This window comes from Chiloscyllium punctatum, chromosome 7 (genome assembly GCF_047496795.1).
Source record: "Chiloscyllium punctatum isolate Juve2018m chromosome 7, sChiPun1.3, whole genome shotgun sequence".
Taxonomy (NCBI): Eukaryota; Metazoa; Chordata; class Chondrichthyes; order Orectolobiformes; family Hemiscylliidae; genus Chiloscyllium; species Chiloscyllium punctatum.
The window spans coordinates 121,229,794-121,250,579 of record NC_092745.1 but is presented as its reverse complement, the minus strand read 5'-3'; the positions used below and the strand labels follow the sequence as shown (position 1 = coordinate 121,250,579).

The window sequence follows — 20,786 nt, the reverse complement described above, 5'->3', positions numbered from 1 at the left end:
AAAGCAAGGGTCATTAGTTTATTGAATTAAGGCACATTGATGCAATTCTGTCCAGCAATGCAGAGGTTAAGGCTTCTGTGTTGTGTGCTGACATGATTGACAGCAGGCTAATCCAATGATATTCCCTGGGAAACGGGTCTTAATTATATAAATCGTCATGGTAGCAGTTCAAGGTTAGTTCAAACACCAAATCACTATCTTATGATTCATATGATGAAAACTCCATTGTTTTCTCTTATCTCGAAATACAACCAACTTAGCAAAGCATCAGTTCAAGCTCACAGAGTCAAATCATTACTTGCAGCCATCTTGTTGTGTTATTTTAAAATGAAAAGCCATTTTGTGGTTAATAAAAATCTACATATACTTGTTGCTTCTGACAACAGCCTAAATTCAAATTTCAGATCCTCAGTACAACTGATCGAATTGGTTGGGTCCTAAAGGACCTAACTGCCAGACTGGGTCTGCAGCAGGTGGTGAGGGAACCAACGTACCTGACCTCATCCTTACCAATCTGCTGTCTGCAGATGCATCTGTCCATGACAGTATCATTAAGAGTGACCACTGCAGAATCCTTGTGGAGGCGAAGTCCCACCTTCACATTGAGAACACCCTCCATTGTGTTGTGCAGTACTAACACTGTGCTACATGATGCAGATTTGAATAGATCTAGCAACTCAAGACATGGCATCCATGAGGCACTATGAGCCATCACCTGGAGCAGAATTGTCTTCAGCACAATTCACAACCTCATGGCCCAGCATATCCCCCACTCAACTATAACCATCAAGCAAGGGAATCAATCCGTTTTCAGTGGAGGAGCAGCATCAGGCAGGTCTGAATATGAAGAGTCTATCTGGTGAAAGTACCAAACAGGATTACTTGTAATTCAAACAGCACAAGTGATCCCACAGTCAATGGATCAAAGCTTTGTAGTCCTGCCACATCCAGTCATGAATGATGGTGGTCGATTCAACAATTAAATGGAGGAGGATGCTCCACAAATATCCCCATCCTCAATGATGGAAGACTCCAACACAGTGTGAAAGATAAGGCGGAAGCATTTGCAGCAACCTTCAGTTACGAGTACCAACTTCCATCTGGACCTCCTCCAGTGGTCCCCAGCATCACAGATGCCAGTCTTCAGCTAGTTTGATTCACTCCATGTGAGATCAAGAAGGGTTTGTAAACATTGGATGCTGCAAAGGCCACGGGCCCTGACCACATTCTGACAATTGTACAGAAGACTTGTGCTCCAGAACATGACACTCTCTTAACCAAGCTCTTCCAGTACAGTGAAAAACTGGCATCTCTCTGACAATGTAGACAATGGTCCAGGTATCCCCTGATTGTCCAGAAACACTTCGGATGCTAGGAATACTGCGGTAACTCACCTCCTGACCCCTGAGATCCTGTCCACCATCTACAAGACACAAGACAGGAGTGTGATGGAATGCTCCCCACTTGCCTAGAGGGGTTCAGCTCCGACTACACTCAAGCAGCTTGACACCATCAAGGACAAAGCATCTCATTTGATTGGCATCACATCCACAACATCCACTCCCTCCACCACCAACGTTCAGCAGAAGCAGTGCGTACTGTCTCCAAGATGCACTGCAGAAATTCACCAAAGATCCTCAGGCAGCAACTTCCAAACCCATGACCACTTGCTTCTCGAAAAACAAGGGCAGCAGAGCCATGAGAACACCACCACGTTCAAGCTCCCCTCAAAATCATTCACCATGCTGACTTGGAAACATAGTCCCGTCCCTTCACTATTGTGAGGTAAAGAAAAAGCCTGAAATTCACCCCTAAAGGCATTGTGGGTCAAGCCACAGCATGTGGACAGCAGCGGTTCAAGAAGTTGGCTCATCACAACCTTCTCACCGGTAACTACGGATGGGCAATAGATGCTGGCCAGTTGGACAAATGGCAATAATTGTTGTAAATAACCAACTAATGCCCTTTTTACTAATGTCCTTTAGGGAAGGAAATCTGCCAACATTATCTGATGTACATGTGATTCCAGTCTCAGAGAAATGCCCAGTAAGGCATTCAGTTCAAAGGGAATTGGACATGGGCAATAAATACTGCTGTTGCCAATGATACCCATATCCCATCTGTGAAAAGTAAACATTTGCTTGAATTAAGGCAGCCAAAAACCTTGACACCATCTCGAGGTGTAGTCTTTGAGTCATAGAGTCATGGAAACAGACCCTTCGGTCTAACTCGTCTATGTCGACATATATCTCAAATTAATCGAGTCCCATTTGCCAGCACGTGGCCCATATCCCTCCAAATGCTTCCTATTCATATACCCATCCAGATACCTTTTAAATGCTGCAGTTGTATCAGCTTCCACCACTGCCTCTGGCATCTCATTCCATACACACACCACCCTCTGCATGAAAAACGTTACCCCTTAGGTTACTTCTATATCTTTCCCCTCTCACCTTAAACCGATGTCCTCTTGTTCTGGACTCCCCCACCCCAGGGAAAAGACTTTGTCGATTTACCCTATCCAAGCCCTTCATGATTTTATAAACATCTATGAGGTCACTCCTCAGCCTCCAACACCCCGGGGAAACAGCCCCAGCCTATTCAGCTTCTCCCTGCAGCTCAAATACTCCAACCCTGGGAACATCCTTGATGGCCTAACCAACATCCTGTACAACCACAACATGACCTCCCACTCCTATACTCAATGATCTGACAAATAAAGGAAAGCATACCAAATGCCTAAATCACAATCCTATCTACTTACAACTGTACTTTCAATGAACTATGAACCTGCACTCCAAGATCTCTTTGTTCAGCAACAATCCCTCGGACCTGACCATTAAATATATAAGTCCTGTATTTTATACAAAATGCAGCACCTCACATTTGTCTAAATTAAACTCCATCTGCCTCTCCTCAGCCCATTGGCCCATCTGATCAAGATCATGCTGTAATCTGAGGTAACCTTCTTCACTGTCCACTACACCTCCAATTTTAGTGTCATCTGCAAACTTACTAACTGTACCTCCCGTGGAATCCCAATGTTAAGTGAGGGAATGTCTCACTGAGCATCGCTGCTGGGTCCACATTGGCTGACCAGACTAACCAGTCATGGTCTATTTCAATTCCCTAACCACTTGCTTTCCAACATGACCATCCTTGGCCTCCTCCATTGCCAAAACAAACCACAGCTCCTATTGAAGGAATAACACCTTATCTTCTGCCTGTGCACCCTATAGCCCAGAGGACTCAACACTAAGTTCTCCAATTTCAAATAATCTCCCTCCCTGTTCCCTGATTCCCTTCCCTGCCGCTCCCCATCCCTGCCACAGCTCCCTGCCACCAACCAGAATCAAACCTCCCATTGAACAACCAGGTCATACCTTCTACCTGTCTTCACTTATCTCGCCTTCGCCACCCTACCCCTGCCTCCCCCTTTACCTGCATCAGCCCCCACACCAACCCCAAATCCTGAAGAAGGATTACACAAAAAATGTCAACTTCTGTACCTCCTGATGCTGCCTGGCTTGCTGTGTTCTTCCAGCCTCCTACCAGTCTATTTTGGAATCCAGCATCTGCAATTTTCCTGTCTTGAACCATCTTGGACAAAGCAGACTACTTAATACGAGTTTTAAATTAATTTTCATCAATATGACCTTAAATGCAATTTATAAATAAATCAGCTAAATGGCAGTGAGCTGCATATTACATTGTGTTTTTTTAATTCAACAGGAGAATCGTATTAACAGACTCCGACATGCAGCCGAGATATTCTTACTTCAGATCATTGAAGCAAAATCACAAGTTGGAATCGTCACTTTTAACAGTGCTGCAACTATCTCATCACATTTGCAAATGATTGATAATGAAGGTGTGAGGCATCAACTTGTCCAATTGCTACCTACAACAGCTAATGGAGGGACAAATATCTGCACAGGAGTCCAGGCTGGTTTTCAGGTAGAAACTGAAATCATTCAGCAAACTTTAGTAACTCATTTTACTTTTCAGTTTTCCCACGTTGACAATAACTTAACGGCTTTGCAGGTACTTGGTGGTGACGACGGTGCTACAAATGGTGATGAAGTTGTTTTGCTGACTGATGGGGAGGAACAGTGGGATAAGCAGTTGTTTCTCGGAAGTGGAACAAAGTGGTGCAGTTATCCACACGATAGCATTAGGACCAAAGGCAGCCAAAGAGCTGGAACAGATGTCAACACTGACAGGTAATAAGGACACAAAGAATTTCTCATGAATTCTTGGGAGAGGAACACAACCACAAGCCTTGTTGTTTTGAGTTCTGCTCCCAACTTTTATTGTGGTGGAAGGGTTAACAGGTTTAAAATGAATTGTGTGGCCCCTCAGTGAAAATACTGGACAAAGGAATTTCAGTTGAGAGCATTCCAATTACTGGGCAGACTCCGACAGGAAGTTGGTGGGATTTTACTCCTGATACCTACCACATGTACAGCTAACAGGAAATTAGACAAGTCGATTTATTTATTTAAAGTGATGTCACACAACTTTGATGTATAATAAAAGTTACGGACATGTCCATATTTCTAGTCAGTCAGATTTGATTCTCCAAGCTAACTGTTAATATTGCAGGTAATGGGAACATAATGGCTACCACTGCCATTTTAATTCTTCTTCCCTCAACCACACATTGCTCCTGCTAATCAGACAGGATTAAAATCAATGTTCACATATTCAATAGTTTTATTCCAAACAATTTGACATTGGGCAGTTACTGTCACATTGCAGAAAGCCCTGATGCCTCCTTCTTCATTTCGGTCTCAACTGGCATTGCCCATTGACCATGTATTTGATCCATGTTTATAACTTTCTTACCCTCTCCATTCTCTAGGGGGTCGACAGTTTGCAGCCACTGATAATGTGTATGCAACTGGATTAAGCGATGCCTTCTCTTCAATAGTATCAGAAAATGGTGACATTAGTCAACAGTCAATTCAGGTGTGTTATTCCTCAGATAGTGACTTTCTCAATACCCGTGTGTTAACTTAATGTTAGATTCAAAAGATCCATTTCTTTGGTCCCAGCTTGAAAGTTCTGCAACAAAGGTTGAAGACGACAGTTGGTTGAACAGAACAGTTTTCATCGACAAGACCGTTGGGAATGATACTTTTTTTGTCATTACATGGGAGAAGCAGACACCAGATATTTTTGTATATGACCCCAGTGGAAGGATGTACAACAACAATGACTTTAAGATTGATAGTACAACACGTACGGCACGTCTGAACATTCCTGGCACTGTACAGGTAGGGATCAAAATGTCTCCTTCGATTTTTTTATGTTTTGCAGTGTGCATTGTATCATTTTTAATCATGTTTTCCAGGAGAGTTATTAGAAAGCAGCTTGTTTACTATCAACCATCCTCTATTTCAACAAGAGTCCATTATACAAAGCAGTCTTTGACACGATCTCTGCCATTTGCTGGTTGAGTACACAGTACAAATGGAATGAAACAAAATGGCTATGTTACAATTCATCACTATGTTACAATATGTCACTCCTGCATGGTACAGCTTCCAATGCATTGGTGATGACATGGGCATTAGGGTCATTCAATGCCATTGAGAGCCTTGGGAATCCATGGAGGCATCATAAGCGAGGATAATCCTGAGTTCACCTCAATATTGCCGACACACTTTCAAATAAAGAGTATTAAACACTCAAAAGTGTTTGAGAGTATCCTCAAGACAGATTGATAGATTTCCAGATGTTGAAGACATGAAGAGATATGGAGATAGTGCAGGTCAATGGCATTGAGATAGAAGATCATCCATGATCTGGTCAAATGACAGGGTACGATTGATGTTCTTATTTCTGATATTCCTGAGTGTACACAGTTTGATCAATGGTGCCTCAATGTCATGTAAGAAAGACAAGTCAGTCCCTTAAATGACTTCTGTTATTCAGTGAGACCATGGCTGATTTGTACCTTAAATCAATGTACTCAGTTTGGTTCCATATGCGTTGATATATTTGCCTTTCAATATTCATTGTTCTCAGTATTGAAAATTTATTGAAGCAGCAAATCAAACTTCTAAATTTCAATTAGTTCTTGTGTGTTTCCTCACTTCAACCTCTACAGCTGCTCCCTCATCTTGTCTGGATGCTCCCAAATGGAAGCAATAAAATTCTGTAATTACCATAAACACTCTGATTAAAACACCCTAAATTGGCTATAGTGTAAGCAAAACCATCTCAGTTTATGAAAAACATTTCCTCCTTATTTAATCCTCATCACAGCAGGACCATTACAAAGAATCTGTGCAATATATAAAATATATAAAAACTGTAATTGCTGGGAAAACCAAACGATTTGGTAGCATCTGTGGAGGGAGAAATAGAGTCCAATGCCCCTTCTTCAGAACCTATTCCATCTTTCCTGGTGGGAGAAAGTAATACTGCAGATGTAGTATTCCCAGAGCTTTACACCGCTGGGATTATAACATCCACACCATTATATTCCAGCCCCTCTAAATGAAAGCTAACGTTCTTGTAGCTGTCCATTAGTACAATGTGATCCATCTAGATCATTCCCACAGCTACTATTCTCACAATTATTTAGATCGATTTTTCTTGGTGATTGAGTGAATGATCTCATACTTCCCTGCATTGAACTCCCTCCATGATGGTTTTCATTATTCACTTATTGAACTTCTGTTCCTTTCTGTCCCCTATTCGCTGTGTTAAACAACTCAGTGTTGATCACAGTGGGTGCCATGTCCATTCGTTTCTCTCTCACCCAATAAGTGACACTGAGGGCATTTGTAAAAGGTCTCCCGTTACATCTGCTCAATATTACCCAAATTCTAAAGAAGGATTTGTAGAAGCTCTTATTTATCCAGCTGTTGAAAATAAATATTTTTATCCCAGGCAGGTACTTGGAATTATGCCATCCTGAATCCTGGCATTGAACAGGTTATAAGTGTCGTAATGACATCCCGAGCAGCAGATGAAAAAGTTCCCCCGGTCATGGTCAATGTGCACATAAGTGAAAAAGATTTGGTTGGTGGTAGGACAATTTATGCAGAAGTCAGTCAGAGATTCTCACCCGTCCTGTTTGCAAACGTGACGGTAATTATTGAACAACCCACCGGCCCAACAATTGAACGGGAACTTTCTGATGATGGCCTGGGTAAGACTGATGATGTGACTCTATAAAGTAGAATGTATATTCATACTGTCAGTGCCTGATATGTACATGTATCCAATTACAGTATAATGTCCAGAACACAAAACGTATGACAAATTAAGCCCGTTGACTGTTCTGACACTGAAAGCAGTGCTCGCAGGGAATATAGACTTTGATTACACTGATTTTGGACTCCATGAATTCTCATGTCTTCAGGTCAAACATGGGCAAGCAATACTTTGCCACTTCACTACATATCATCCCCCGCTCCACTCTTCTCCCTCCACCCCCCAACCACCCAATGGACTGATAATTCAATACTTCTCTATGTTGAATAACACTTGACACTTGCCGGCTTCATTGGCATCACATGCACAAACATCCATTCCCTCATCCACCAACACTCAGTATCTGCAATGTGTATGATCTGTAAGATGCTTCACAGAAATTCACCTGAGATCCTTAGACAGCACCTTCCAAACCTATGAACACTTTCATCCAGAAGGATGGGGCAGCAAAAACATGGAAAAACAACTATCTGTGAGTTTCACTCCAAGCCACGCACCTTCCACACTTGGAAATATATCGTCATTTCTTCACTGTCACTGGTTAAAATCCTGGAAACTCCTCCCTAAAGGCATTGTGTGCCTATTTACAGTATATGGACTCCAGCAATTCAAGAAGGCAGCTCACCATCACCTTCTCAATAGCACCTCAGGGCAGGCAATAAATGCTGGCCCAGTGATCCCCATGAGTGAATACATTAAAAAATACTGCCTCCTTCAAATTCAGACAATAGGCATTAACCTTCTTGGCTACTTGCTCCTACTCCTGTCTGAGGATGCCCCATTCCCTCAAGATCTATGGTATCTCTCCTCCTTTGCAACTCCACCACAGAAGGCTGGCTTCAGCACCTTTTCCCTGCTCAATACACTCTTAAACACAGTGGCAGTCAGTACTGCAGGGGACACATAGTTCCCACTATGTACATCAGATGGCAGGATAAAATTAAGTTAAAAATCACACAAGGCCAGGTTACAGTCCAATAGGTTTATTTGGAAGCACTAGCTTTCGAAACACTGCTCCTTCATCAGGTGGTTGTGGAGCTGTGCTCCAAAAGCTAGTGATTTCAAATAAACCTATTGGACTATAACCTGTTGTAGTGTGATTTTTAACTTTGTCCACCCCAGTCCAATACTGGTTCCTCTATATCATAGCATGAGATTAAAGTGTTTCCTATCTACACCAGACTTGTAATGAGCAGCTCGTGAATGCTGAGAAGCAGTGCAAAACCAATTTTTAACTCCTAAAACTTCATTTGTATTAATAAATCATATAACAAAAGATATTTTGCATTTGTAACGATTCACAAAACAATTAAAGTGATTGGGATTTGAACTTAGAATTCCCAGGTCAATTTGACTTTGCACTTGTCATCAGTGATATCAGTGCCAATCCAAATACAGTGTAATTATTCCATGCTTCACTCAGTCTGCAGCTACTTACCCTTTCCTTGCCTTTAGGTGCTGATGCTTTCAAGAATGATGGTATTTACACAAAGTATTTCTACAAGTATTCTGAAATTGGAAGATACAACTTTAAAGTATGTGTGCAGGGAAAGGAAGGGAAGGCAAAGACAGCAATCCAAACAGGAGGACATTCCTTTTACATACCGGGATACACAGAAAATGGTAAACAATATTTGGCATCAGTAGGAATCAGAAATGAAATAACTGAAGAATCATCCAGTGAGGCTTTGTGGGTGGAGCTAAGAAATAAGAAGGGGGTGGTGACGTTACTGCAGTAGTACTCTAGGCCCCCAAATAGTCAATGGGAATTGGAGGAACAAATATGCAGAGACCAGGGAGACTTACAGGAGGAATAGGCTTGTCATAGTAGAGAATTTTAATTTTCCCAACCTAGACTGGGACTGCCACAACGCTTAGGATGTGGAAGGGCTGGAATTTGTTAAGTGTGTTCAGGAAAGTGCATTTCCTATGGCAGTATATGGAGGGTCCTACTTGGAAGAGGCAAAACTCGACCTATTCTTGGAAAATAGGGCAGGACAGGTGACTGAGGTGACAGTGAGGGAGTACTTTGGGACCAGTGACCATAGTTCTATTAATTTTAAAATAGTGATGGAGGGGAACAAAATTGGTCGACAGTTTCAATTTCTAAATTGAGGCAAGGCAAATTTTGATGGAATTAGACAGGAGCTTACAGGGGTTGATTGAAGTAGTTTGTTTCCAGGCAAAGGGATCTCCGGGATATGGGAGGCCTTTAAAACTGAGATAGCTGTGGTTAAGGTCGATATGTTCCTGGGAGGGTGAAAGGCAAGTTTGACAGGAACAGGGAACCCTGGAGGACAAAAGATATTGAGGCTTTGACCAGAAAAAAGGAGAAGTTATGGCTCAGGTACAGGCAGCTGGGATCAAGGGAATCTCTGGAGGTGAATAAGGGATCCAGGAGCTTACTGAAGAAGGAAATGAGGAGGACAAAAAGGGGACACGAGATAGCCTTGGCTGAGAAAATTAAGGTGAATCCATAGAAGTTATTTAAGCAAATAAAAGGCTAAATAGTAACTAGATAGAAAATCGGGTCCCCGAAGACCAAAGTAGACAAGTATGTGTAGAACCTCAGGAGATGGGCAAAGTCCTCAATGAATATTTCTCCTCTGAGTTTACCATGGAGAAAGACATGAAGACTTGGGAACTTGGGTAAGTTGGTGGTCATATCATGGGGACAACCCATATCACAGTGGAGGAGGAGTTGGATGGATTAGAATGTATGAAAATGGATAAGTCTCCTGGTCCTTACCAGATATGTGGATGGCACGGTGGCACAGTGGTTAGCACTGCTGCCTCACAGTGCCAGAGTCCTGGGTTCAATTCCTGCTTCAGGCGACGGACTGTGTGGAGTTTGCATGTTCTCCCCGTATCTGCGTGGGTTTCCTCCAGGTGCTCTGGTTTCCTCCCACAGTCCAAAGATGTGCAGGTCAGGTGGATTGGCCATGCTAAATTGCCTGTAGTGTTAGGTAAGGGGTAAATGTAGGGGTATGGGTGGGTTGCACTTCGGCGGGTCGGTGTGGACTTGTTGGGCTGAAGGGCCTGTTTCCACACTGTAATGTAATCTAATCTAATCAGATATATCCAAGAACACTGAAACAGGCTAGAGAAGAAATTGCAGGGACCCTGGCAGATAATTTTAACACAGAACATAGAATGTTACAGCGCAGCACAGGCCCTTTGGTCCTCAATGTTGCACCAACCTGTGAAAATAATCTGATGCCTATCTAACCTACCCCATTCCATTATTATCCATATGTATGTCCAATGCCCATTTAAATACCCTTAACGTCGGTGAGTCTACTACAGTTGCAGGAAGGCCGTTCCACGCCTCTACTACTCTCTGAGTGAAGAAACTACCCCTAATATCTGTCCTAGATTTATCACCCCTCAATGTAAAGGTGTGTCCCTTATGTTCACCTTCACCATCCAAGGAAAAGGGCTCTCACTATCCACCTGAGCTAACCCTCTGGTTAATTTGTCCATCTCAATTAAGTCTCCTCTCAATCTTCTTCTCTCCAACAAAAACAGCCTCACTTCCCTCAGTGTTTGCTCATAAGATTTTTCTTCCATACCAGGCAATATCTGAGTAATTCTCCTCTGAACCATTTCCAAAGCAACCACAACCTTCCTATAATGCGGTGACCAAAATTGCTCGCAATACTCCAGGTGCGGCCTTTCCAGTGTCTTGTATAGCTGAAGCATGATCTCACGGCTCCAAAACTCAGTCTCCCTCCCAATAAATACCATGTGCCTTCTTAACAACCCAATCAATCTGGGTGGCAACTTTCAGGGATTTATGCGCCAGGACACTGAGATCTCTCTGTTCATCCACACTGCCAAGAAGTTCACCATTCGCCCAGTACTCTGCATTCCTGTTACTTTTTCTGAAGTCAACTACCTTACCCCTCTCCGCATCACCATTAACCACGGGCGAGCTCCCAGAAGACTGGAGGGTAGTGCTATTATTCAAGAAGAGCTGCAAAGAAAATCATGGGAACTATAGACCAGTGTGCTTAACATTTGTGATGGGTAAGTTACTTGAGAAGGTTCTGAGAGATAAGATATACCTGCATTTGGAAAGACAGGGTTTGATTCATCAACATGTGTGTGAGATCATGCCTCACAAATTTGTTAGAGCTCTTTGATGAAGTGACTAAGAAGGTTGATGAGGGCAGGGCAGTAGATGTAGTCTACATGGATTTCAGTAAGGCCTTTGATAAGGTTCCACATGATAGGCTGCTTTGGAAGGTTAGATCGCATGGAATCCAGGGGAATCACCAAATTGGATACACAACTGGCTTGATGGTAGGAAGCAGAGGGAATTGTGAAAGGGTGCTTGTCAGACTTGAGGCCTGGGATTAGTCGAGTGCCTCAGGGGTCAGTACTGGGCCCATTGTTGATTGTTATCTACATCAGTGATCTGGATTAGAATGTCCAAGGAATGATTAGTAAGTTTGCAGATGACACTAAAACAGGAAGTATTGTGTACAGTAAGGAAGGGTACCAGATACTGCAGCAGGACCTTGATCATCGGAGGAAGTGGGATGAGAAAATGCAAATGGTGTTCAATGTATATAAGTGTGAAGTCTTGCGTTTGGGTAAGTCAAATCAAGGTAGGAGTTTCATGGTGAATGGTAGGGCCTTAAAGAGTGTAGTGGAACAGGGGGATCTTGGAATTCAGGCACACGTCATCTGAAAGAGGAGTCACAGGTAGACAGGGTAGTGAAGAAGTCTTTTGGCACACTGGTCTTCATCGGTGAGGGCACTGAATATAGACTTTGGGAAGTTGCAGCTGTACAGGATGCTGTTGAGGCTGCACTTGGGGTATGGTGTTCAGTTTTGATCACCTTGTTCGAGGAAGGATGTTATTAAACTGCAAAGACTGCTGAAGAAATTTACAAGGATGTTACCAGAACTTAACAGTCTGAGGTATAGGGAGAGGCTGGAGAAGTTGGACTTTTTTTCTTTAAAATGTAGGAGACTGACGGGGGCTCTTATGGACATGTATAAGATCATGAGAGGCATAGTTAGGGTGAATGCCCTCAGTTTATTTCTCAGGTTTGAGGAATCGAGCACGAGAGGGCATCAGTTTAAATTTAGAGGTGATGAATTAAAAGGGAACCTGTGGGGCAAAGTTTTTACCCAGAGGGTGATACACATATGCAATAAGCTGCCAGCAGAAGTGGTTGAGGCAGGTACATTAACAACATTTAAAAGGCATTTGGACAAATACATGAATAAGAAAGGTTTAGAAGAATATGTACCAAGTGCAGGGTTGGCGTGGATGGACATTTTGATTGTCATAGACCAGTTTGGGCCAAAGAGCCTGTCTCCGTGCTGTAGGACACAATGACTCTCATGTACAGGCTTGCCTTGGCAATGGTGTATGGTTTTATGGTGTGGTAAACCACTGAGTTGTGAGCTCTCCATATCCTTTGGGTGCTATCTGTTTCTATTCCTACTGTGGCTGGAATGGTACTTCACATAATGCCTAAACTTTCACAATATTCACTGTAGAAGATTCTCCCAGCCTTTACAGTCCATGAAAAGCTAAATAATGGTGTTGGGCAATGGGGGATGGGAAATGTAAACACGAATGAGTTTACTGACCCCTTCCTTACTGTGATAAAAGATTGCCTTCTACTGTTGCATGTTATTCTTTATTGTGTTTTAACGCAATGGTCAAAATCTTGTGCCTTCCCCCAGGTGCACTTTCTGCCACCACCTTCTCACCTCCAGCCTGTTAAATCCATGGCAGGATGGCATTTCAATGGTGCTCTTGAGGCCTTGATGTTCACTCAAGGGCAATGTCCCACCACCATTGGTGTTAAACAGAAAGGTGAAAAGAATACCCACCACGTGGGGAAGCCACCATGCATACCCTCATGGGTTTACTTGCAGCATCTGGGGACAGGCCCTCTTTCAAACTCTCTCAACCCCTGAACAAGGCGCCAAAGGTTAGGAAGGGGGTAGGCTGCTGACAGCCAATCTTTCTCCACTTTCTGCCAACTCTCCTCACCCCGTTACCGTCCTTCCTCCTTTTCCACTATCATTCACCTATATTCCTAGGTTCATTGTTTATTCAAAGCCTCGTTTATATGTCATACTGGCAACAGCTACCACCTAGCTACAGCCACTCCTGAATCAAGAGGAGCGACTCCGCTCTGATTGGCTGGCAGCTCCATGCTCACATCCCACCCTTCTCAGGGTCCTTCATCCTGGACCAAGGCTGACTTGGTAAATGCCCAGTTTATGCAAGATACATTGAGTATTCTTGAAAGGATGTGGCACTGGGGTCACACATGCTGATACCAATAGTTGAAATCACTGTTGCCTCCTCAAATTCCCATCAGTAACTCTAACTCAATGGAAAATGATTTCATAATGCCATCTAGTTTATTCCATTTGATAATTATGTGTTGGCCATTGGACAGGCATCATTGTAAGCTCTTTATACATTACAGTTTTAAATTAAAACTAACTGACCTAACCCTAGCTCTATTGCAGCTTATGGGCCCACATGACAAGTCAGATCCCAGAATGAAATCTGGCTTCATTGATCTTTGCTTTGGTTTAGCTGACTGCCTTAAATCCATTGTCAATAAAATTTCGGGCACATTCAGGATTATCCAGCAATTGTCGTCCAATCTCAAAGATTTGAGCAAGAAGCAAAGCTACCTGTTTCACTTTCTTACTGTGCAGTAATAACACGAATGGTGTTCACTAACAAATACATACTGACATCAAACCAAAAAGACAGTATCTGACATTAGATGTAAGTTTGGACTACATTTGCTGGATAAGAGTGTGAGGAATTATGCCGACAACCGGTTTAAGGTCATCTGTCAGGCTCGCAGAGTGGTGCCCTTGTGTGGGCTGGAAATTCCTTGTAATAACACACCAGGCCCTTGGCAGACAGAAATTATATGTACACACTCTGTTCCTACTGCAACTCAACAAGTAGGTGACAGCCGGTCATTGGTTAACTTCTCAGGGCCTGACCAATTAGAAACAACCCACTTGGTTAACAATTTAACAGAAGTGGCTGTAACCTGTCAATCAATATTAATGAATATATTTTCCATGGCGACATCTCTACCAATCCTAGTAAACCTTTTCTCTCCGCTCTCTAAAACATCCACATCCTTCCAGTACACAAATTCCAAGTTAAAAATCACACAACACCAGGTTATAGTCCAACAGGTTTAATTGGAAGCACTACTCCTTCATCAGGCACTGAAGGAGCAGTGCTCCGAAAGCTAGTGCTTCCAATTAAACCTGTTGGACTATAACCTGGTGTTGTGTGATTTTTAACTTTGTACACCCCAGTCCAACACCGGCATCTCCGAATCAAAACAAATTCCAAGGGCAGCCTGACTAAACTTCTATGAAGCTGGAGCCTAACTTGCCTATGCTTATATTCAATTTTGCCTTTTTCCCATTACTCAAGTTCTGTCAAAGCAAACAAGTATTGAAGTTATTACATATGTGTATATACATATGTAGAATATATATATATATAAATTACACACCTTTCATTACAACATCTTAGGTGCCATATTTGTTTATAGGTTCTCAAACAATACAATCCACCTAACATTTACTGCATTATAAAAACCTTTTTCTCATGTTGCATTTTCCCCACAGAACAATGCATGACATTCATGTGTTTGTTCCTTTTCCAAGGAGGTGGTCACACCTTTAGGCCAAACCAGCAAAACATTAATCATTACTAAATTTCAGACCAAAGCCAGAGGAGAGAAGAGAGTTTGAACAAAACTGTTTGGCAAGAGACTCAGAATAAAACAAGATGATAAAAAGAACAAATTTATGGGCAGAGTGAAACAACAGTTTGAACAAGGAAAAACTAACTCAAAGAGGAGAAATTCAAATTGAAACAAGAGGCAGAAATAAAACCAGAAAATACCAGAACCATGCTGCAGGTCAGGAAGCTGCTCTGGAAAGAGAAATGTCGGCTTAATTGTTCGGGGGATAACTACACATCAGATCATGCTGCTTGATGGTGTTGGTGCAGGGGAGATGATTCCCCTGGTCAGAGAATCTACAAGTACAGATCATTAGCTCAGGATGGGTTATTGGCCATTTAGGAAAAGGTTGAAGCAAATTTTCTTCACTGAGAAGCTTTGGAATTAAAAGCTAAAGTGCAGGTGAAATACAACCGGTCTGGTCATATCTGTGGAGACAGAAAAAGAGTTATGTTTCATGTCTGATATCAGACTCGAAACATTAATTCTGTTTCTCTCTCCACAGATACTGCAAGAGTTCCTGTGTATCTCCCACATTCTCTGTGTTTGTATGAGGTTCTGCCCACCTATTCCCTCACACCAGATAGCCAAGGCCAGAAACATGTCCTGTGGGAAATTGGAGGCAAGTCCCACAGATCAAGATGAAACAGTTATGCTCATTATGTCTGTGTGGTTTTGGTCTAATTAAGATATGTGTCTTCCTCATCATGTAGGCAAAATTAAAATAAATCCACCAAGACCTTCAGTCAATTTGGATGATCTTGAGGCTGACATAGGAGATTTCAACAGGGTCAAGTCAGGAGGAGCTATTTCAGTTGCTGAAGGGACCCTCAATGTTGACACTCCACCGTGTAAAATCACAGACCTACAAGCAACATTAGCTCAAAATAAAGTTGTGTTGGAATGGACTGCACCAGGAGAGGACTATGATGAGGGAGCAGGTAATTGTTGCTAAACATTGGCTACTTATATGGATATTTCCTTTGTGGGACTGAATTAAATAGATTGTTGGTGAATGCTGATGAACAGTGGAGATATCCTATACAGACAAAATGCACCCACCAGAGGAAGAGAGGAACCATGTCAGGTCACAGTAAGATGGTGAATTTAGACATAGCATGGTGGCTTAGTCGTGAGCACTGCTACTTTACATTGCTAAGGACCTGGGTTCGATTCCAGCCTTGGGCGAGTGTCTGTGTGGAGTTTGCATATTCTCCTTGTATCTATGTGGGTTTCGTCTGGGTGCTCTGGTTTCCTCCCACAATCCAAAGATGAATTGGCCTTGCTAAATTGCCCATAGTGTTCAGGGTCGGTTAGGTGCATTAGTCAGTGGGAAATGTAAAGGAATTGATCTGGGTGGGATACTTTTCGAAGGGTCAGTATGGGCTGGGCTGAAGGGCCTGTTTCTGCACTGTCGGGATTCTATGATGACTCATTGATTGGGTTTTACTTTAATCAATAAATTGTGATGTTTGTGTTTTAATGTAACAATGCGCTGTTTTCCCATGAATGGTAAAGCTCCACAATGATGGTATTCCACTGTTTGAACCGCTTAAATGGGCAATACCCACTTACAACTACATTCTGCTGTTGCTCATATTAACTTAGTGGTGGGGGAGGGACCCCATTGCAGAGGGCACAAGAAGCAAAGCCTGGCGTATTGGCTTGGAGTTTTCTAGAGGGGTTTCCTATTTCAACGATACTGAAATGGACCTGCATTAAGGGTTTATGATGGGAGGGGGAGTGCTGCCCACTGGCAGCCACCCTTCCCATTGCACCCCTCAATCCCTCAGCTTGAGTTCAATCTTTCCAGCTCCCCCGCCCAACAACCCAACATCCAGTAACCTACTTCCTGCCATCACTTACCTGGGTCCTTCATTGGCCCTCAGGTGTATGCAGTGCCAGCAGCAGCTAATGGTTCCCAACTATCACTGAGGAACATGGATGAATTGGCCAGCAGCTCTCAGAAGGTGGGTTTTTTGCAGCGCACAAAACCTTTCCCCCCCAAAAAAAAACCCCAATTCTGGTTCATGACAGGCCTGCCCAGTGCCTGACTGGCATAAGATGTGGTGCACTTTTCCAAAATGAGATGAAGCATGGGTTGCTCTGCTCTCCTGCCACAAACCAAGATCCCATTGTTTCCTCCAGGTTCCACCCTTTACCTCGGTTTAGAAAGTCACCATTGTTCAGTTTAAATGGGAACACATTCATTTCTTTTCTCTCTTCTTTCATTTCTCCTTTTCACAGCATCCCGCTATGAGATGAGAATGAGTGACCACCTCCTCCAGCTACGGGACAACTTCACAGCAGCTGCCCTGGTTAACCTCACCAACTTGAATCCACGTCCATTTGGCTCAAGGGAAACATTCACATTTGTTCCCGAAAACACGGAACTGCAAAATGGGACAACGCTCTACTTCGCTCTCTGCGCCTACGATAAACAGGAACAGTCATCTGAAATGTCTAATGTGGCCAAGGTTTATGTCTTTGTACCTGTACCTCTGGTTGAGCACCCAAAAGGCAGTAGTGTATGGAAGGTGATTTGGATTGCGATTGTTGTTGCAATTCTGGTGTGTTTGGTCATTGGGATTGTCAATTATCTGGTTCAGAAAAAATGCATAAGTAGAACTTTTGCACTAGTTTAACATCCTTGCTGGAGGAATGAGTAGGTAGCATTCAATTAATTGGTCTAATTATTCAAACACTCAATCAGACTACACTGTATGTTATAAAGATTTCACGCTGAGAGGTTGTAGTCCATGAATGTCCATGGTATATTTCCAATATTCATGCTATTTTCCAGGGATTTCACAGCTTTTCGACCAATGTTGTGGTGCACCTTTCCTCATTATTGGCTTGGAAGAGGTAGGAAGCTGAATAGATAAATGCAGGAAGGATGTTCCTGATGTCTAGGGAGTCCAGAACCAGGGTCACAGTCCAGAGATACAGAGTAGATTAGATTACTTACAGTGTGGAAACAGGCCCTTTGGCCCAACAAGTCATCACCAACGCACTGAAGCACAACCCACCCGGAACCATTCCCCTACATTTATCCCTTCACCTTACATGGCCAATTCACCTAACCTGCACATTTGTTTAGACTATGGGAGGAAACCAAAGCACCCGAAGTAAACCCACGCAGACACGGGGAGAATGTGCAAACTCCACACAGTTAGTCGCCTGAGGCGGAAATTGAACCCGGGACTCTGGCGCTGTGAGGCAGCAGTGCTAACCATTGAGCCACTGTGCCACCCACAAAGTAGGCCATTTAGGACTAGAATAAAGAGAAATTCCTTCACCCAGAGCATGGTTAGCCTGTGGAACTCTCTGCCAAAGAAAGCAGTTTTGACCAAAACATTGAATGTTTCCAAGGAGTTGGAAACAGTTCTCATGGCTAAAGGGTATGGAGAGAAAGCGGGAACCAGGTACTAAGTTTGATGTTTTGCCATGATCACATTGAACAGTGGAGTACGCTGGAAGGAACGAATGGTCAACTCCTGCTTCTATTTTCTGTGTTTCTTTGTTTAAACTGAAAAGGTATGACAGACACAGCCCAGGGGACATAAGCTTTGGTTCTCACTCATCTTTGTATCATATTTTTTGGAACTTCTGAGTGCTCTTCCATTCTGTCTAATTGATTTGAAGAAATATTATTCTGCTCTTTTGCTTTAAAAAATATATCGTGTAATCAGAATGGTATTTTCCTGGAGAGGCTGACACCATTAATTAGAAATTCATGAAAAATGGCCCTGGGGCAACATTACTATTTGAAGTCGATTCTCACAGAGAAAGTTTTCTGAAAACAACAATACCATTCAACTTCCACACTACTATCATCAACAACATACATCCAATTGGCTCCTTTAATATAAGAATATCAACAAGGATCTCAAATGGAAATATACATCAAAAGGGAAGTTCAACCATGAATGGAGGGATTAGATGATTGACACTAAAACAGGAATTGTTGGAGAACTTCAGCAGATCTGGCAGCATCTGTGGAGACAGAAACAGAACTTGCGTTTCAGAATCTGAAGAAGTGTCGCTGGACCTGAAACATTAACTCTGTTTTTCTCACTCCACAGATGCTGCCAGACCTGCTGAGGTTCTCCAGCAATTCCTCTTTCTGTTTCAGAATTCCACAATTTTTTGTTTCTTGCTTAGCTGGTTGACCGTCCAGTTGGTGAGATAGTGAGGAAATGTATAAGGGAAGAAAAGAGAAGAGCAGCAAGAAAGGGATTCTGATTGGCTGAGCCAGAAAACAAGGTTAAACATCACTGATGACCTGACAGCAAAGGTGGAGCTATTGTGGATGAGTTAGGAATTTGGGAATGATAGGAGTCCTGTGAAATAATTATGTTTAGTGTTCGAGATGGAGAGAGATGTGGGAGAATTTCTCCCTTTTCTCACCTCTTGGCTGATTGCAACTTAGAGTCATAGAGTCATAGCGTCATAGAGATGTACAGCACGGAAACAGACTCTTCGGTCCAACTCGTCCATGCCAACCAGATGTCCCAACCCAATCTAGTCCCACCTGTCAGCACCTATCCCATATCCCTCCAAACCCTTCCTATTCATATACCCATCCAGATGACTTTTACATGTTGCAATTGTACCAGCCTCCACCACTTCTTCTAGCAGCTCATTCCATACACGTATCACCCTCTGAGTGAAAAAGTTGCCCCTTAGGTCTCTTTTATATCTTTCCCCTCTCCCCCTAAACCTATACCCTCTAGTTCTGGACTCCCCCATCCCAGGGAAAAGACTTTGTCTATTCATCCTATCCATGCCCCTCATGATTTTATAAACCTCTATATGGTCCTGCGGAATAATTATGTTTAGTGTCACAGATGGGGAGAGGTGTGGGAGAATTTCTCTCTTTTCTAATTTCTTGGCTGATTGCAGCTTCAGAGATACCGTGTTTCATCACTTTGTAACTTCAAAGCACATGCACGAAACCTTGTTAGATTAAATCAAAAGAACAGATGACCGTTTATTTCTCACATCATCTGAACTGCCATCATAACACACCCAACCTTATACACAGGAGAAAGTGAGGACTGCAGATGCTGGAGATCAGAGCTGAAAATGTGTTGCTGGAAAAGCGCAGCAGGTCAGGCAGCATCCAAGGAGCAGGAGAATCAACGTTTCCTGAAGAAGGGCTTATGCCCGAAACGTCGATTCTCCTGCTCCTTGGATGCTGCCTGACCTGCTGTGCTTTTCCAGCAACCCATTTTCAACCTTATACACACTCACACATGTGACAATGCTGTCACTTTAAGAGGTTTTTTTTTCTGTTTTTGTTTTGAAATGAGCTTGTAGGATAAAGGTACCAAATTTGCGACTGAAGACTGAGTAAACAGATTGGAAGGCCTTGGTGTGTTTCTAAAAAACAGCAGCTTGAATATTTATAGCCAGCTCTCACAGACCCAGATGTCTGGAATTTGGTTTTGTCAGTAACATCAGAAGATATTGGGATCTCAAAAGAATTGGAAGCTTCAGTGAATGTCTCTTGGCTGTTACTCTCCCTGAATGTTCTCATAATATTTTTCCTCCTGGAGTAGAGAAATGGATGTGAGAATTTGTCTGAATTTTCTTTTTTGCTAAGGGGTCTGTTTATTTGGTGTTACTATATTGGAACAGTTAATTAGTTAATTAGTTACTGTGTCTATTATTCTGCTCAGTTTCCAAAAGAGTTAAGTTATTCTAAATTCCCCTTTCTTTGGTTATATTTTAACTACAGTGTTTATAATTGCTTAATGTCAGGTAGTTTGACCAGTCATATTGCAT

General features: G+C 42.7%; 1 pseudogene; it reads left to right on the top strand.

The window, feature by feature from the left end:
• Window positions 1-20,075, top strand: part of LOC140480100 (calcium-activated chloride channel regulator 3A-1-like) — a 58,841-nt pseudogene extending 38,766 nt beyond the window's left edge.
• Window positions 20,076-20,786: the final 711 nt, after the last annotated feature.